Source organism: Heliangelus exortis, chromosome 2, assembly GCF_036169615.1.
Source record: "Heliangelus exortis chromosome 2, bHelExo1.hap1, whole genome shotgun sequence".
NCBI classification, from domain to species: domain Eukaryota; kingdom Metazoa; phylum Chordata; class Aves; order Apodiformes; family Trochilidae; genus Heliangelus; species Heliangelus exortis.
This window is the reverse complement of record NC_092423.1, coordinates 87,619,990-87,638,008: the sequence shown is the minus strand read 5'-3', so window position 1 is coordinate 87,638,008 and position 18,019 is coordinate 87,619,990. Positions and strand designations below refer to the sequence as shown.

At 36.9% G+C, this 18,019-nt stretch overlaps 1 long non-coding RNA gene across 1 annotated transcript; it reads left to right on the top strand.

Annotated features, from left to right (window-relative positions):
* The first annotated feature begins 3,093 nt into the window (after positions 1 to 3,093).
* On the top strand, positions 3,094 to 17,052 carry LOC139792921 (uncharacterized). The gene is made up of 3 exons (XR_011724439.1): positions 3,094 to 3,153; positions 9,043 to 9,118; positions 16,854 to 17,052. It is a non-coding gene; the product is annotated as an uncharacterized lncRNA (long non-coding RNA).
* The last annotated feature ends 967 nt before the right edge of the window (positions 17,053 to 18,019 follow it).

The following is an 18,019-nucleotide window of genomic DNA, read 5'->3' as shown; positions in this document are numbered from 1 at the left end:
TATGAGCAAATAAATTAATAAGATGTATTATGTCCAACACAAAAATGTTCAGGCATCTGTGAAAATATCTTAATTTTAGAAAAATCATAAAACTTGAAAACCTCAGAATCAAACCCACATATAGATTTTTAATATGTCGATTCATTCAAAAGTGGCATGGACTTCTGGAAAGTTTAGGAACTCCAGAGATTACTGAAGGGACAGCAATAGGAATTGAGAGAAGATCTGCAACACTTTTCTTGCAGGTCTACATTATGTTCTCTGCCTTCCTCTCATCACCACACATTTTGAAACCTGTTAAACCATCCCTACCTCACAACACACCCATTGGGAGAGGCAGCTTGAGGCAGTAGACATCCATCTTTGCCTCGGGGAAACACCTGAGACTTCTACTTTCACTGGAACGTAGCTTGGGGTTTCTCTCCTTGCTTTCCAGACCTCTGCCAACCTTTCCATCTTGCCACAGTTCTGGCATCATGTAGCAGGCACACAAAGCTGAGGTGAACTAAACCTGAGGTAGACCACATAGTCATGAAGAAAGCTGGCTTCAGGCAGGCAAGGTAGAAGAGCTGGAAGGAATGTGACCTGAACCAGGCTGTGCCCAGACTAATTCAGAGATGTCTGATGTGGGTGTGTTCCCAGGCTATAGCTGGGTAAGAGTAAATAAGGGTGAGTTTTCTCCTTACTCCTGCTGCTGTCTTCCTGCCCCTCTTTTGGCTCCCGCAAAAAACATGGTAAGAAAGAAAGGCCTGTCACCCAGGAGATAACTCCATTCATTGAGGTTGGACCACACAACTCAGTTTGGCTATGGGGGAGCACCCTACACAGGCAGGGGAGATGGCTCTTCTGACCCTCTGTCTTTGAAAACTTGTGCCATCTATTATTGCAGTGAAGACCAAAACCCCAGGACTCTGTTGCTGAATCTACTAAGTTCTGTAAGACTCTCTGTCCCATGACAGGAGAAACCATCTGTTGAGCTGTCAGCAGCTTTTAGGATGACATAGTAAACAACACTTTGCTACTAACACTAACACCAAGACAACAAAGTTTATGTGCATCCTTTCTGGTATAGCCTCAGTGATCCTCTGATGACTTTTAGTACTTTAGAGGAAACAAGGTTGTGGAGTTTTGAACTTTCTCAGTTTCTCAGGATGAGCATTTTTGAAGTTCAGCTGCCATTTTCCAGAAGGACTTTTCCTTAACACCTAGCACCAAACTCCTTCTTATCAGTTTCCTTTCCAAACTAAAAGTTTTTGTTTTGCAGAACTAATTTATGCACCCATCCTAGAAATTTAGAAATTACTGGGTATTTTTTGACAGGGCAAATGATCAGAATTCTTTGTATTTGGAAAGGTTATTTTTCTAGAAATATTTGAACAATACTTATATTCAGATTGGAAATTCCAAAACAAAACTCTCCCCAGGAAAAAAAAAAAAATTAAGTGACAATGAATAAAAATGAAAAATAATTTCAAACCATAAATTTGGTTGGTCAGGAAAGAATCTAGAGAAATGTTCAGTGTGAAAATACAGTCAAGTGAAAGCTTTTTCTCCTTCTTGGCTGGTTCTCTGTGTGACTGTCCTTCCTAAAGTGTTATTAAAGGTCCTACTCATAAACCAACACTAAGTTGCTGGGCAGCTAAATGTTACTCTCTTGAAATTTCTTTCCATTTAAGAAAGAAATAAACCAGTTATAAATAAATATACATTGTAAGGCTGCCACAGTAAGGTCTCATGCATCAACAGTTTTTACACAACTATATACTCTAGTATTCACTGAAACAGAGTAGTTGCCATGGTAACTGTCACATCAAATATATCTTTTCAGTGCAGACACTTAAAAATTGAGCATTCATGCTATCATGATTAGTACTTATGTTGGGATTGTGACAATAGGTCGATTTTACATTCTTTTTCATCATGATTACATATCACGGAGAGGAACAGTATTCTTTGCAGTATCATTTTGATTTTAATTCCTTCAGTACATTACAGCAGCAAAAATTAGTTTGAGGATTCAAAACTGGCTCAGAGTTTACTGACAGTGAACTGGACCAGGTTATGTTTATGTGATGGAACTATAGACACAGTGAACATGAGAGAACACCTTGCTTTCAAAATCCTAGAGTAATAATCTGTATTATTTAAGCCATGTGGTATTTTGGAAAGACACTGGTATTTCCAGTTACATGTTTGAATAACGTTGCCATCTAGTTCGTTCTGATCACAAATAAAGTAAGTATAGTAACAAGTTATTCGCACCCCAGCTTAAGTAGGAAAACTTGCCAACATTCTCAGCATGGTTAGGTATTGTTATTCCAGTTTTCAAATAGCTAACGGCATTGCTTTATTAAATTTCCTTTTTTAAAAATAAGCTATTAATTTGCAACATGTACTGTCTTTACATATTTTATGTTCAGTTTGTTTTTATTTAATTCCCCTAGCTTTTGTCAGAACAAATAAACCCTACTAAGCTTTCTTCTTTTCTCTAATTTCTCACATGATCATAACAAGGCATTTACTGCAAACTGAAAAAAAGCAAATAAACATCAAACCAAATTTAAAATTAACTTTAAATAACTTTTTCTTTTTCCTGAGAAATCTTGCTTTCAACTGCTCTCACGTTTCCCTCCTCTCTTAATGTTAAATTAGTCTTAAGATAGTAGATTGTACTTATTTGTGCTAATGAATTGTGGAGTAGTAGAGTTTACTAATTTACTATCCCATTATAAATTAATTCAAATGTACATTGCAAATATATGTTTAGAAGACACTGTGGAATCATGTTAGTTGATTTAGCATGCCACTGAGCAAAATGGCAAAATTTTATTTTAGTGTTGTAAAAACCTCTATGTGCCTAGCTAGTCTTTGAAAGTAATATTAATTTATAACTGTTTTGTTAGATGTTTTCTAAACTGTAGGAAAACAATCCTATATAGACATTTCATTTATAAATGTTATAAGAGAATAAGAATATATCATATTCTTTATCATATCATACTCTTTAGCAATCAAGCCCCACACTCTTTGTATAGCTGTAGTTCCCCCTGAAGCTGCAGCAATAGAAGACTGGGCTTCTCTCAGGCTGTGGATGATTTCTCACTATGTTTGTGTGGCAGTATACCTTAGTGACCATGTGACTCTGTTTTTTGGGTAAGTTACTGGGTTTTTGGGTAAGTTAATTTCTCTTTCTCTATCCTTCCCTATGTGAAGTGGGATGATGGAACTGAACTGTGTACTGACACATACAGATGAAAATATACAGCTAAGGCTTGTGTTACATTTTGGTTGAATTGGGATGAGTGTTTCAAAGCAGCCAAAAGCTGTTTCCATAATACATTATGCTAAAGCAGGAAAGCTCTTGGAACATGTTATCACTGTGGGAAAGTGTGAAGGAACAAGGTAGAATGGAGAGTGGAGATTTTCATGGTAACAGATGTTTATGTTTGGTGCCAGTCAGTACTGTACACAGAAGATGTGTGCTGAAAGGTACAGATGAGTCATAAGTTTTCTAGTTGGAGTGCTGTCTTACAGCACAAGGTGTTTCATTTTCCCTTTCTCTTCTCTGAAGTTTTCAGATTTTTTTTTTTCTTTTTTTTTTTTTTTTTCATACGACCCATGTGGAAAAGGAGGAAACAGGAGTGTGAGAGGAGAAAAGAAAGGTAGTGGAGCTATGAAGTTCAGGAAAGAAGCAAGGCCAAGTTGTGAGTTAAGGTGTGGGTGCAGAAAAGAATGATTGATGGGCACAATGGAGACAAATGGAGGATGGCATTTTATGGGACAGGCGATGAAATGGAGAAAGGCAGCCAAGTAGGGGGTATTCATCAGTGTAGCTAACAAAACATAACACTGATTCCCTGCCCAGGTCAAAGCAGTGGTAACACTGGGGTTATGTTTGACAACAAATTGGCAGAATAAAGAGCAGATCTGAAAAGCCACCTGTCAATAAAACAAGAACTGAAGACTTCTGCAAGATTATAATTGTAGCAGTGGGTTGGCTTTGGTTTTTTTATAGCTTATAAAAATATTTTTAAATTAATGGATAGACTTCATGTTCAGCATGTGATACATTTATCACTACTCTCTGCTTTCACTGGTGTAGCTTTTAAATTTGTAAAAAGTTGATGCCTGACATCATACACTGTGTCAGTTCTTCCAAATTCATAAGTTTTCCCTCTATAGTAACAAAACTATGCACAATCTGTTCATATGTCCAGTTTAGGATAATTCTCTGATTAAGATGATTATCCTATCATCCTATCAAAGACAAATGCATTTGACTAACTGGTCTCTGGTCAGAACTCAACTTTACGATGTTTGCAAGGCTTTAACCTAAGGAATTTAAAATACCAAATATGAACAAGTAATACAGTAGGACATTGTTTGCTGTGACTTCCTTTGCGTGGCAGTTTTGAGAAACTGTTAATTTTTAAGGGGAAAGAGGAGAGAATATGCTTCATATGTGCCATATGACACATGCCTGTTTGTGCCTAATTAATCGGAAAAACTGCTCAAGAACTGTTGAGCTATTTTTGAATATGCTGCCAAGATCAATGGGACCTTTCCAAAAGTACAGGTTATGTGAGCTAAAGGTGCTTGAGGCAACTTCAACTTAAGCATTTTTGTATATTTCCTTGTTTTATTTGGAGAGCAGATAATCCAACGGTTTTGGCAGGCTCATCTCTGAGCTTCATCAATGGCATAACTTGGAAGGCTCAGAATAGAAGGTTTAATTTGACCAAGTTTCTAGTACCCAGGACTACGCTATGGAGCTGAGAATGCAGAAACTTTATTCAGACACCACAGGCTTTCAAGGCAAATTCCATTCTTATGATAGTGGTAATCCAGAGACAGAAAAGAGGTATGTAAGTGTGTTAATTTCTTGTCCTGTCAGCATTATATTGTATATTCACAGAAGGCATCTAGAAAATGTGGAAGAGCTGATTCCAGTTCTGAAACAGTCAATATGCAGTTTTTGAAGGATTTGAAAGTTAAAGAGAGCAGTAGTATCATGTACCAAATGCTGCTGTTCTGTGTGAATCTGGAAACAGTAGTTAGGTAAGAAAATCTTACTAGGTAACTACAGGTTATGTGTATATATATATATGTGAGGCTAGCTGAGTTGGTTTAAAAGTTTGTAGTGAGTGAAAAAAGTTGCTGGATAAAACCTGGCCACATTTACCTAAATTATTTGCTCTTCCAGCCATTATTTCTGCAGTGTGGTTTGGGCATGGTTTCTACCTGTTGCAGACAAAGAGGGACTTCTTCAGCATAGACTGAAAGGTTAGAATTGAAAGAAATCCAACATTCAAGCTAAACTTTGAAGTTTAACATAATCCAAAAATAGAGAAGAGTTTGATCCTGCTCCTATGAGAGTAAGTGTGAACAGAACTAGGCATAAAAAATACTTTGTTTCCCATATTTCTCTTGACAATTAAGTTTGGAATAAGACTATCTCATATATAAGCAAGCCTGCCCTGGGTGTGGTTTGGTTTCCAACCAGGTGGTTAAAAATCACCTCCAGCAAGCTTTGCTGCCCTGGTTTTGGGAATTGCATTGTCAGTGCTTGGCTTAGTAAGATTTTCCTTTGCCCACAACCTCTGGCTCCCTGAGGCTTGGACCTGGAATGGCTGATGCGTAGCTCCACCTCTGTCCTTGGCTATTCTTGGAACTGGATGATATTCCTTTGGCAGGAATATCCCTGAGGCAAAGCAGGGTGATGATACAAGTTCACCTGGAATGTCACTTGTAGCATTCTGTGTGTTTTGCATTGTAATTATTTCCTGGGGGTAATTGCATGCTTTTTGGACTTTCTTTCTCGCTCCCATGCTCAGCTCAAAAAAAGCCACAGGGCATTGCTGAACTGTTCCCAAGGAGAACAGTAATGTCTACTATTCATTTTGACATTATTGTCATTTGTAGACCCTAAACAAAAGAAAATAAAGGGCTAGATATTGATATCCCCCATCTATCTGTTTGGGATACAGAGGTGGTCTTATGGTTGGCAGTTCATTTCCCAATCATGTTAGATCTAGACTAACCATGTGCTCTGGCATGAAAATTTTGGCTATGTACCCGTGTTATTCTACAAGAGGAAATGCTGAGTATGTATTGAAGTGGTAAAAATCCCCAAGAGTTTCTATGGGTCCCTCTTTATAAGTGTCAGTTGGAAAAGTTATCCAAAAAGATAGCTGCATTCCCTATATCCCCAAAGTAGTGAGAGAATGTCTGTTTTGTCCAGAAGAAGTTTGGGGTTCAAGGGGGGAACTTTTCTTTGACACAATTCTTAGATGGTGCTGCTCTCTGGTGCTGAAGCTCAGTACCACCATTTCCTCCCAGCTCTCTCTAGATGTAAAATAAAGATTTTGTGAAACTCTTTATTATTGATTCATTTCATTATCTATCAGGAGTAATGTGCTATGACAAAATCTATGCACCCAAATATTTCTCATTTTCAAAAAATAAAAAGATTTAAAAGCCTGCCTAAATGAAAAAAATTGTAGTACAAATACAGAGCATTCAAAACTCATCTACCTTGAAGGGTATATGAAATGTCTATTTTGCAAATAATGAGAAGAATCTTCCACACTCTACATGAGAATGTAACAGAGCACAGCTAGTTATGGAACCTAGGTAAGAACTAACAATATTAATTAGAAGTAATTTTTCTAAGTGGTTTTTTTACATACTAAATTGAATAATTGTTTTTAGTTTCAAGAAATTACCAGTTCATTTATCTCAGTTCAATTCATGTTAAATAAATCAGCTGCTTACTATTTAATAAGAACTGCCACAAATTGCTTAGAGAAGGATTCTTTTACTGTTCCTAAAAGCCAAAAAGTATTAATTTAGAGTAATTTACTTGCCTTCCTAAACGACTTCTCATTTAATGATAATCACTACATATTAAAACCCAGCAGAGTTAAACACACAGCATCAGCCACAACACTGCAAAGCTTCACTGGTGTATGCATTGTAATCTAATGAGTAGGCAGTGGAAACTCCAACTTACTTGTGTGTTGCAGTAGGAGCTTACTTCCCCATTGAGAAACCTCAGTACAGGTATGTAGTATAGCTATACTCATTCATCTTTTTTGCTCCTTGGGGGAAAGTGGTATAAATCTCCCCTAGAGCTTCAAAATGTAACAGAAGATTTTGTGAGGAAGTGTTCTTTTTCCTTTTAAAGAACAGTCTTCAACCTTGTATGAGGAAACTCTGTTTTCAGTTCTGCTCAATCTGCAATTTTAGCCTTTTCAAATTTTAGATGGGAAAGTTCCCTGAGATGATATATTAACTACCTCTGAAGAGTTTGTAAGTTCACCTCTGCAGCCTATCCAAGCTAAGCTTAGAGTGAGCTCTGCTTATGACTTTTCTAAAATTAGTTCAACAGGAAAATTTCAGAGCAGTTACTTCTGTCACTGTATTTATTTGGGATCAGGGAGAGAAAAAAGAAAGAACAATTAAAAAAAAAAATTTTGAAAACTATGGAAACAAGAGAGTTGTTTTAGAGTAACATAGAGAAAAGTACCAGAAGAGAAATTTTGTTCCTTGTTGAGTGAGGCAGCAACTCTGAATTTATGGAGCCTGGGAGGTACATGTATAGATGTGTAGAAGACAATCTCTAAGCCTGTTTGCAGTACAGTGCCACCCCAAGTGCTGTCATACTTCATTTAGAAACCACAGAATCGGGTAGATGGAGCAACCCATTCTGCAGATAGAGAAAAAACACCGAACTGAATGGTATTTGAGAATGTACTGCTGCACCTTGTTTAATCAGGGCCTGGATTTTCTTCCTGCCTTCAAAATGGCTGGGAATTACAGCCTTCCCTTTGATTTATGGTGGGCCAAAGCACACGTTTCAGACGTCTTGGGGAAAAGTTACACCATATTTTATAGCTATACACTTTCATAAATAATAGACAAGATAGTAGAATTAGAACTGTGTAGGGCTGACTGAAAACAGAGAAAGAAGAACTACAGGGAAACACAGTCACCATTCTGACATACTGCTGTTTTAGAACAGTCCATTCACTGTATCCAAAATGGTATTATAATTTACAGTCTGTCACATATGGAAGATGTTAGCAGTTTCCATTGCCTCGTTCCACTTGGTAGACTTACCCACTGAACCTATACAAGGTCCATTCCAAAGTAGGTGATTTGTGAAAAGTTTTCATGCTTCTGGTTCTTATAAAAACTGGTATATAATCAATGTTTGCTTTTTAATTTTGTTTTTGTTTCCACAGTATGATCATCTTGTTTTAGAGAAAATCTGATTATAACATTACTCTTAATAAGTTCTAACGTTACTAGGTGGTGATCTCCTGATTAAAATCTATTTAGTCATTAGTACTATCTGCATGACAAAATGAAAGCTTTTTTCTAATACAGAATATTTATATGATCTTTATCTCTTGTAACTATTACTGAAAAATGATAAATTAGACATACACCTACAAAATAACACCTGGAACAGAACTCCCTCTATAAACTTGTTTAACCTTTTATTTTTTTAGTGACAGATTGGAATTTATTATTTTGAAAGTCTTGGAGCACCTGGTCTGTGATTTTATCAGAGTTATAAGAAATGCCTTGCAGGTGAGGGTGGGGGAATAGTTAGAACAAGAACTGTGATTCTTTAAAAAGCAACTTTTATCTTAAGACCAAATTTAGTTTGAAAACTCAGAACACTCTGGACTGCAATTCATTCTGACAAATCAGTTCTTAAGGTGTTAGTTATATTGCAGTTAAATAATCTTAACATCTATTCTGGCTTTCTAAGTTTAAACTCTCATCTTGTGAAATCTGATCAAGAGATAATTGTAAATGGTAAAGCACACTGATTTTTTTGTTGCATTTTTCTCCCCTCTAGAACAGTTCTTGATATAAATTTTCCTACATCCAAACTGTGATTATATGTAGTTTAAAGTACTTTTCAAATTATGTGGACAATTAAATGCCACCTAATAGTGACTTATCAAAAATTTGTCGATTAGGCAAATACTTTATGAAATGTGTGAATTTTCTCTTGTCTCAAAACAGAACTGCACCATTTGCAGATGCAGCGAAGGGATGGTTTAACTCCTTCCCTCCTTCTCTGTCACAGACAAATGATGATGTAAGTACTGGAGATTTCTTTTCACTGTTAAGCCCTTGAAATGTCTTAAAAAGTGATTTTTCTCAGATGTGCTGTGCGAACCATGACTGGCCTCAATTCTTCAAGACACTGGTTACAGTGTCTTAGTCAGAGGAGCTGCTTGTATCATCCCAGGACTGAGTCCTAGGAAACCTGCCTGTCTTCTAAAAGAATCTGTTACTCTTTGTCTGCTTCATTAGTTGGACTTTGACAAAGCTAGGCTTGAGTGATTGTTTTTATTTGAAACTTTTTCACTGTTAAGAAATGCCTGCCTTTAAAATCAGACTAAGGCTGTTATGAATGCAGCTGGAGATACTATTTTTGTGATAACTTAGATATTAGGCTCGGTTCTGGCATGTCTAAAATTAGGCTGTCGTCGAAGTTCAAGAATGCAAATCAGCACTAAATCCAAGGTCAGCATAAAACGTTCAGATCACTCCACAAAGGAAAAAAGGGAAAAGTCCTATAATTTAAGAACACATTTCTGTGTCTGCAAAAATGCAAGTGCACAATCTGGGTAGCAAAAGAAAGATGGATTTTTGCTCTAGTGCAGATCAACTAATTTTGTTTTCTTTCCCATCTGTCCTCCATGTGAGTCTGTCCACATGAAAAATCCCGCTTGGTGAAGCCCCACAGGGATGGCATCCATATCACAGCAAATGCTGGGACCATTCATCACTTTGGTGCCTGGGATAATTTTACAATAACCTTGGCAGGCACATTTCTACGAAAGATGATTTTCAGCTGTAGGCCTGAAACCAGATTAAATCTTGTTGTTTAATCGCCAGCATAGTCATATTCCCAATGCTCTTAAGTGAAGTTTCTCTGTGCTATGTATTTCTTCATTTCAGTATTACCCTCTGGATGCATAAAGAGACTGTGCTATAAACTCATCTGAGACATTCATGTATTAATCTTGGACAAAACCACAAGGGGTAAAATTCATGTGATGTAATTAGTCAAATTGTAATTGAGTTGAGATTAGAGTTTGTCAAATATTTTAAATTTCTGCCCTTCATAAAAGGGATAAATGATGAAAAGTACAGGGATGGGGTAATTCCAGACAGAATAGATAAGTAACAATGAAGTTTTCAAAAGAAAGTTCACATATGTCTCTATGACAGTGAGATTTATGATTATTCTGAGTTGTTCACTTCAAAGTATCTTTTAAGAATGGTTATTGTAAAATAGAACAAGGCAGAGTGAATTTCACATTGGGAACAGAGAAAAATTATCAAGTACTGAGTATTACCAATACCAAGTATTATACACAACAGCAGAGTGGAAAAATGACCTACAGTCATTCAGATTTTCTCCTGACTAGTGTCATACAGAGATTTCTAGAAAAAACAAATAAGGGCAAAATGGGGCAAAGTTCTTCTTTTATGATATTTGTCCTTGTTGTGTTCGTAATAATGTACTGTTACTGATGTCCCCCAGTCCAGTGTTCTCTGATGTCAGACTCTGATCAGACTCTAATAAGAACTGGACCAGGGTCCATATGAGTGCACTAGAAGCCCGTTTCATATTGTGGTTTTTTTTTTAAATCAATCTCACATTTGAAAAAACTCTGACGTTTCCAAAAGATGTAGAAACACAAGCACAAGAGGTACATTGCCTAGAAACATATGTATTTTCCAAAGAATTGTTTTGAGTACCATTCTGCAAAGTTTTCACTGTGAAATCCATAACCATTAAAAACATGCTAGAAGCTCACTCCCTCTTTTTTTAAGCATTGAGGAATGGCCTGTTCTTGCTGAATGTAGGTTTATTTATGAGAGCAAAGACAAATGATTTCCAGTTAGCAATCATCAAATTCAAAGTGAAACTCTAGAGCTTTGAACCTACATGACCTGAAGCAGAAACCAGTGTTCACACCAAAACTTGCAAGGCAAAACTGCTGAGTTTGGAAGAAATATCAACCATTCATCTGAATAGTCAGGAAAAAAGTAGTTTCATGAATATCAGCAAAACAAACTGGTTATTTTTAATTTATGAAATGTATTGCTGCATTGTTTGGCACACTCCCATCCCTTGAAATAATTACATGTTGTAAAATGTTTTGTGAGAAACAGAGTAATAGACTGATACTCATTTACCTAGGCAACAGGAGAAAAAATTTTAAGAGTGCATGCACTCTTACATGTACTTACAGGAGTATAACAACAGGTATGAGGGAATACAAATATTCATTCTCATGCACGCATATGGAAATGAAGCAATTAATTTCCATGCATAAATTCTATGAGAAACTTTTTTCAAAACTTAGGATGAAACCACATCCCCAGGTACTGGAAACTCAGTGATGATCATTCTGATCTGTGGGAAATAAGCTAGTCAAATAAAGTTGATATTATCAGTGGAATTAGAAATCTGCTTACAAAAAGGCCTCTGTTGGTGTATATGAGTATGTATATGTATACATCTGTAGGTCTCACCATTCTAATAAAGGGTAGGATCAATTCTTGCTTCTCGAGGTGAGATGTGTTATACTGCCATTTCTTCTCTGGGAAGTTACTGTGTGCCACTTCCCTGTCTCACCATTCCTCAGATGCTTCTGTTAATTCTGTTTTTCATTTCTCTATTCCAGAAACCCTCACCATCCTTGAAGCTGCACAGATGACAGTCTCCTATTTTCCTTCTTTTCATCATTCCCCAGTTTCCTTTGTTATTACTTTTCCCTTTTTTGGGGAAAGGGTGTCATTTAGGATGTCAATGAGTAATCTTTACTGAGGAAAAAGCACATTTGGGTTCATAGTTCTTTGGGGAGAGTTTTGTTTGTTTGTTTGATTTTTTTTTTATGTCAGTTGAGGCGCTCTAGCACACCTCACTTCGCATAGCTGAAAGCTAGTCCTGTGTGAAGTCATTAGAGAAAAGTAAATGGGTTAAAACTGGGTTTAAAACAGAGCAGCTAAAAAGAGTCATCACTGTGTGCAGTCATTTACAAGGAAACTCAGATTTCTGTTGCGCTCAATCCTTTGCAATGGTTTGGAAGGATTATAGAAAACCTTTGCTGATAAAATTTATACATGGTGAAAAGACTAACAGAGCTTAATATGAAGCATTCATACAGGGAATAATCTAGACATTTTGGTAAACTCTGTGCTGGAAAAAAGCAGATATTTTAAGGTGGGAGCACAAGACTGACAGAATCCTCGTAGTGCCGAAACTGAGTCGCATATAAGTATGTCCTTCACTCCTTCACATAATGATCTAACTCCAGAAGGAAGTTTCAAGGCTAGCTGTGGTTTACAAAATAGTTTCCAACAGTTGAGTTATTTCCTGCTAAGCTGCTATCATTCCTACCAACCAGAGCAGAGAGTGTAGTGAATTATCATTCTAGGCTGTAAGGACACTGGAGGAGATCCTTAAGTCACTACTCTTATATGTTGCTGGTTTCTCCACTTTCTTTTCAGGGAACCAAAGCACTTGCTACAATGAACCAAGAATTAAGCTGTGAGCTGTCATTTTAGTCATATGAGGGCTCTGTAAACACTTTTCCTAACCAGTTATACTTCTGTTCTTTCTGTCCCTCACAACACCATTGTCTCCAAGTGTTTGCATCTTAGCACTGGTCAGTTTCAGCAGTCCAAAACCAGGAGGACACAAAACTGACAAAATCATAGAAAAGTAACAAGCATCTCTTCAGTGCATGAGTATGTACGACCAGGAAAAAGGCCATACATAAAAAAGTGGTTAAAAGGAAAAAATGTTTAAGGAAAAAAGTGGTTCCTTCCAGCTCTGACATTACATCAGTGTTTTGCACAAGGCTATGGGATGCTGAGTGAATGAAAATGCCATTCAGTCTCTCAAGAACACTTTTTTCCTCAGGAGAGCAAAGACTAAAAAAGTTGGAAGAAACAGTTTCTGTTGAGATCTGTGCTACAAGAAACAGCTGCCACTGAAACAACATTTAGGAAAACAAAATATTTGGAATTTGAAGCCAGATACAATAAAGTTTGAAATAAGATGCACATTTTAACTGGTGATGATAATTAATTATAGGAGCTGCTTATCAAAGGATGTGCTAGATTTTCCACCACCTGCAATCTTTCAGCAAAGACTGGGTATGTTAGTGATTATCTCTTGTTCAGCCAGAGGTTATGGGCACTGTTATGCAGAAAATCAGATTAGAAACTCATAATGGGCCCTTATGGCTATAAAGGTACATGAAAGTCAATGGCACAGATTTGCAACAGTCACTGATTTGGTTCAAGGCTGAAACTTTTAAATGTGGATTTCTGTTTTCCATTCTGAATGACGAAATGTCTAATGTGGCAGGAGCTTAATTCTGGCTGCAGTTGGATTGCTGCAACTCCAGTAACATCAGTGGAACCACAAGATTTGATACAAAGATTTTTTTAACCTGCCTATTTTTACAGAAGTATTATTGCCACTTAATCAATCAATCAATCAATCAATCAATCAATCAGCTTGTTGCCACATGCATTTATTGTGGAGTGTACCTTTTGTGAAGAGTGTACCTTTTTTTTTTTTTTTTTTTTTTCCCTCTTGGAAAGAAAGAAAAAGGAGCATTTTAAAATTATAAATGTGCTTGAACTGTTTTACTATGCTTACCATAGGAATCTGCTTTAAAAGGATATAAATATCTGGTTTACTAATAAAAAAAAGAAGTGTCTGATTCTTAATATTCAGTCCCCAACTCACTCTCTAAGGATCCTGATAAGCTATGAGAAGTGCTTTGTTTGAGAGGTTAGGATACTTCACTCTCATTCTTTCGAGTTGCTATCCACCATATTGAGCAGAATCCCACAACTTTACAGGTGGAGCCACATTGCAGTTAGTGACACAGACAGATGACATATTTATTAGCTTGTCAAAGCTTCCTCTGTTTATGGAAGACTCACCCAGCTAAACAAAACAGTCTGCTTCCCATTGGCTAATTGAGCTGGCCCCTGTTGAGAGTCTCAGCAAAGTGCTTGATGAGGCATAAAATGATGATTAATTAATTTACTGCTCAGTTGATCATCAAACTGAGAGGTTTATGATTCTCACAGCGGTCAACACTCTCTCTTCAATGTGCAACAGCATGAGCAGCCTTCACTCTGGCCTGCTGCTGCCTTTGCTATGACCTGGATATGGTGGCTTAACTCAGGGGAAATGGGGAAAAAAATTAAGAGAAAAGTTTCAAAAGGGATGCACTCAGCAGCCTCTTTCAGAGAGGTCTGTGAGTTCCAGAATGCTTCTCTCAGAGGGGGCTTTTCATATCTCAGCATTAACTGAAGTGACTTTGGTGGACATTTTGGCTCAGTGGATTACATATATAAGAACCTCCGTAAACACTTTATTCTCTGGTTACATGACCAAAAGTCAGAACGAAGCACAGAGTATATAGACTAATGGCTTCACAGCTGTGGCTATAGGTGTATTAGAAGAGATCAAGATGTCAGCAGAGATACTGAGTGTAGTTTTCTCTTTTTTATTCCTAGAGATGAATCTTAGTAATTTAAAACTCCTTAGAAAAATACAATAATAAAGAATTTAAAAAATTTAAAGAGTTAATTAGTAACATTCTGTGTATGGTAGACACCACAGAGAAAAACATTATTCAGAAAGCCCATTTTTTTCATTGTATGCATTTGCAGCTTGTGTGTAGTCACCAAGTGTTTGCACATGGTGTGCAAACTTTTAAATATTGACATCTGTGATAATTCTAATTTTTCTCGGAAATTTTAATGCAGTGTCCAGAGTGTATACCCAGTGTGAAGACAACTGAATTCTACTTAGCTACAATAACTTAATTCCAAAGTAGTACCAGATAAATTAATACAGATATAAGAAAAAGACTGAATCTTGTTGTTAGAAAAGTATGTTTTATACCAGCCACTTGGTCCTTTTTTCACATGAGCTCAATGACAGGACATACACATTGCCACAAAGCATGTGTGTGCTAGTGTATACACATTTAGAAGTTTCTTTTCTCTCTTTTCTGTAAAACTGTACCAGAGTTATCAGACATACTGGAAGACACCCAAAAAGGCCTTCTAAGGCCTGCAAGTCTGAGCATCTGGGTGACAAATAAGTAGTTTTTCTGTATAGGGGGAAGATAGGACCAATTTGCAAGTTAAGCTTTTCTGCAAGTAGGTATAACCCATTATTAGACAGGATTGTCTTGGCTAGCAAGAATCCAGGCAGAAAATTAAGATGTTTGATATTTCTATGGTTCTTTTATTTGGATCAAAAGAACAACGGGAACAATAAGCAAGTGCAAAAAAGAACTGAGTTAGTACAGACAGTGGATAATTTGTTTATAAGCTGTGCTTTTTGATTCAGTCTTCAGGAATCTTAGTTTAGATAAAAAAGAAGCAGCAAACTCTTTTTCTCAGTAAAATAAAGCACAGGAGCCTAAGGTTGCATATTTACACAGAATATGCCATAGTGCAGGAAAAGAAACAGAAAGAAACAGAGCACAAAATCAATAAATTCTGTCAGAGCATTTTGATGACAAGAAAAACCCAAGTAACAGTGTAGAAGATATGAAATATCAACATGTTCCAAGAACTTGCACTTAAGGAATGGAAAAAGTCTCACAAAGCAGCGTAAATCACTAGATTGCATGGAACTATTTAAATAACACACTTCTTCAAATGCAACTTACCTATCTTTGGGAAAAAGCATATAAAACAAACAAAAGAAATAGATGAGAACTGACTTTCAAAAGATTTAGGAGCAACAACAGAAAAATATTTAGTGTTAAAAACCATCACATGATGTGACAGAATGGGCTGATGTTCACCTCTAGGTGTATAAATGGGGGGTAGTCTTTAGGTGTTGGAGGTTTTTCATCTCTAAAAATGGGACTATTGATAATGCATAGGTTGTATAAAAAGGAGCTCTGAAAACAGATTTTCAAAATAATGTTCCAGTCAGTGAAATAGAACTACTGTTACCTGATGCAAGCTCTACGCTAATATTTTCATATTTGTTAAAGTGTTGCTGAACACATTTTAAGAGAGTTGATTGCATATTTTGCTAACTTGCCCACCCGAGACTTTACAGTAGTCAGAAAGGGATTGTCATACAGCTATGGTTCTTTGGGTCATCATTTAATCTACCTTTATATTGCTACTTTCAGTAATGAGTAACTTCATAAAGGAAGCTCTGCAGATCTCTCTTGATTGGACATTTTTGCATAAAAGCTTGACCGTCTCTGATCAGTCAGACTTTTCTCCATGCTGCTCTACGTAGTATCATGATCTAGAATTTATCATTCTGTAGCCACGTCTGCTTTCTCTCATACTTCTTTTTACGATCTCCTTCTGAGGGTCTGCATAAAGATACATAGTGCTTCATTTTTATAGCTTCATAAAATGTAATGACAAAAAACCATTAGCTAATCTGGTTGACTACCTTTGAAACATGGGCTGTAGAATTTCACCTGGTTGTCCCTGCACTGAGCTGAATAATGTGTATTTGACTAAAGCGTATCTTCCAGATGGATGTCTAGTTTTGATTTGAAGACATCAAAGGCCACTTCCCTGACAGTTTTGAAAACATCAAAGAGTACTGAGCTTGTGGAAGATAAAAGAAAAATGAGCTAATTGCCTGGATGCTAAAGGGAAATTTACAGCAAATATTTTGGTCCTATTCTGGCTTTTAAAAAATCTGGCTTACTGTAAAGACTGTAAGCCATTATTACACACTTAAGTAAAATTTTCTGCTTTTTTTTTTTTTTTTTTTTTTTTTTTCAGTACAGGCTTCATATGGTAGACAAACAGGTCTTGTGGGAAAAAGAATAAAAGAAAAAATATCTCAGATTTACCAGGTTTTGTAGTCTTTGTAAAGGACAGGCTGAAGTGGAAGAAAATTATCTGGGTGTCTCTGAATGCAGAATATATCAAAAATTTTTAGTTAAGTTGTAAACTAAGAAAAAATGAAAGGTAAATGAAAGGGGAAGGGAAGGGAAGGGAAGGGAAGGGAAGGGAAGGGAAGGGAAGGGAAGGGAAGGGAAGGGAAGGGAAGGGAAGGGAAGGGAAGGGAAGGGAAGGGAAGGGAAGGGAAGGGAAGGGAAGGGAAGGGAAGGGAAGGGAAGGGAAGGGAAGGGAAGGGAAGGGAAGGGAAGGGAAGGGAAGGGAAGGGAAGGGAAGGGAAGGGAAGGGAAGGGAAGGGAGAGTTTAAATCATAGTTCATCCATCTCAAATGGATTTATAATATGCTTCACCTTAAGAACAAACCTGCTTTGGCTAATCACATTTTTCTGGCAGCAGGTTCAGCCATGGACCCTGGACAGTTCCTGGAAGAACGAGCTGCCTCCTGACCTTTCCCATGCTACACTTCCACAGCACAGCCATGCCAGTGTGGCAAACCCACAAAATTTTATCAGATAGCTTTAACAGCCGATAGGTTTGCCATCTAATATTCTCTTCAAACATAACATTTAGTGGGCTGAAAAAAGTCCTCCATTATTTACTGGACTGAACTACGTATTCCTGAAGAGTGTTAACTTCATTATATTGGTCTGTTAAAGATGATATTGGAAGAAGTGGTAGAGAAGAAAAGGCAGGAAATACACAGCTCACACTGCCTTGGGGAGCACTATGGTTAAATCCACAAAGAAAGAGCATGCATACTGTCAGGAAAGAATGAGTAGAATGGACAGAATAAGGCTAAAGAGTAATGTATTATAAATATATATAAATAACAATTATAAATAACTGATCATATGCAGACCTGGAAAAAAACATTTGTAATAGAGGTAATCCTGCAGAGCACTTATTTTTTTGTATATATTCATGAACTGACTTGGTGAATCTGGCACATTCCTTTTTATTCCTGTAGTTGCATTGATTCAGGAGGAAATCATTACCTGAAACTAAACTCAAGGCATGTAAAGAGTGATATAAAATCAAATAAAAGTGTAAA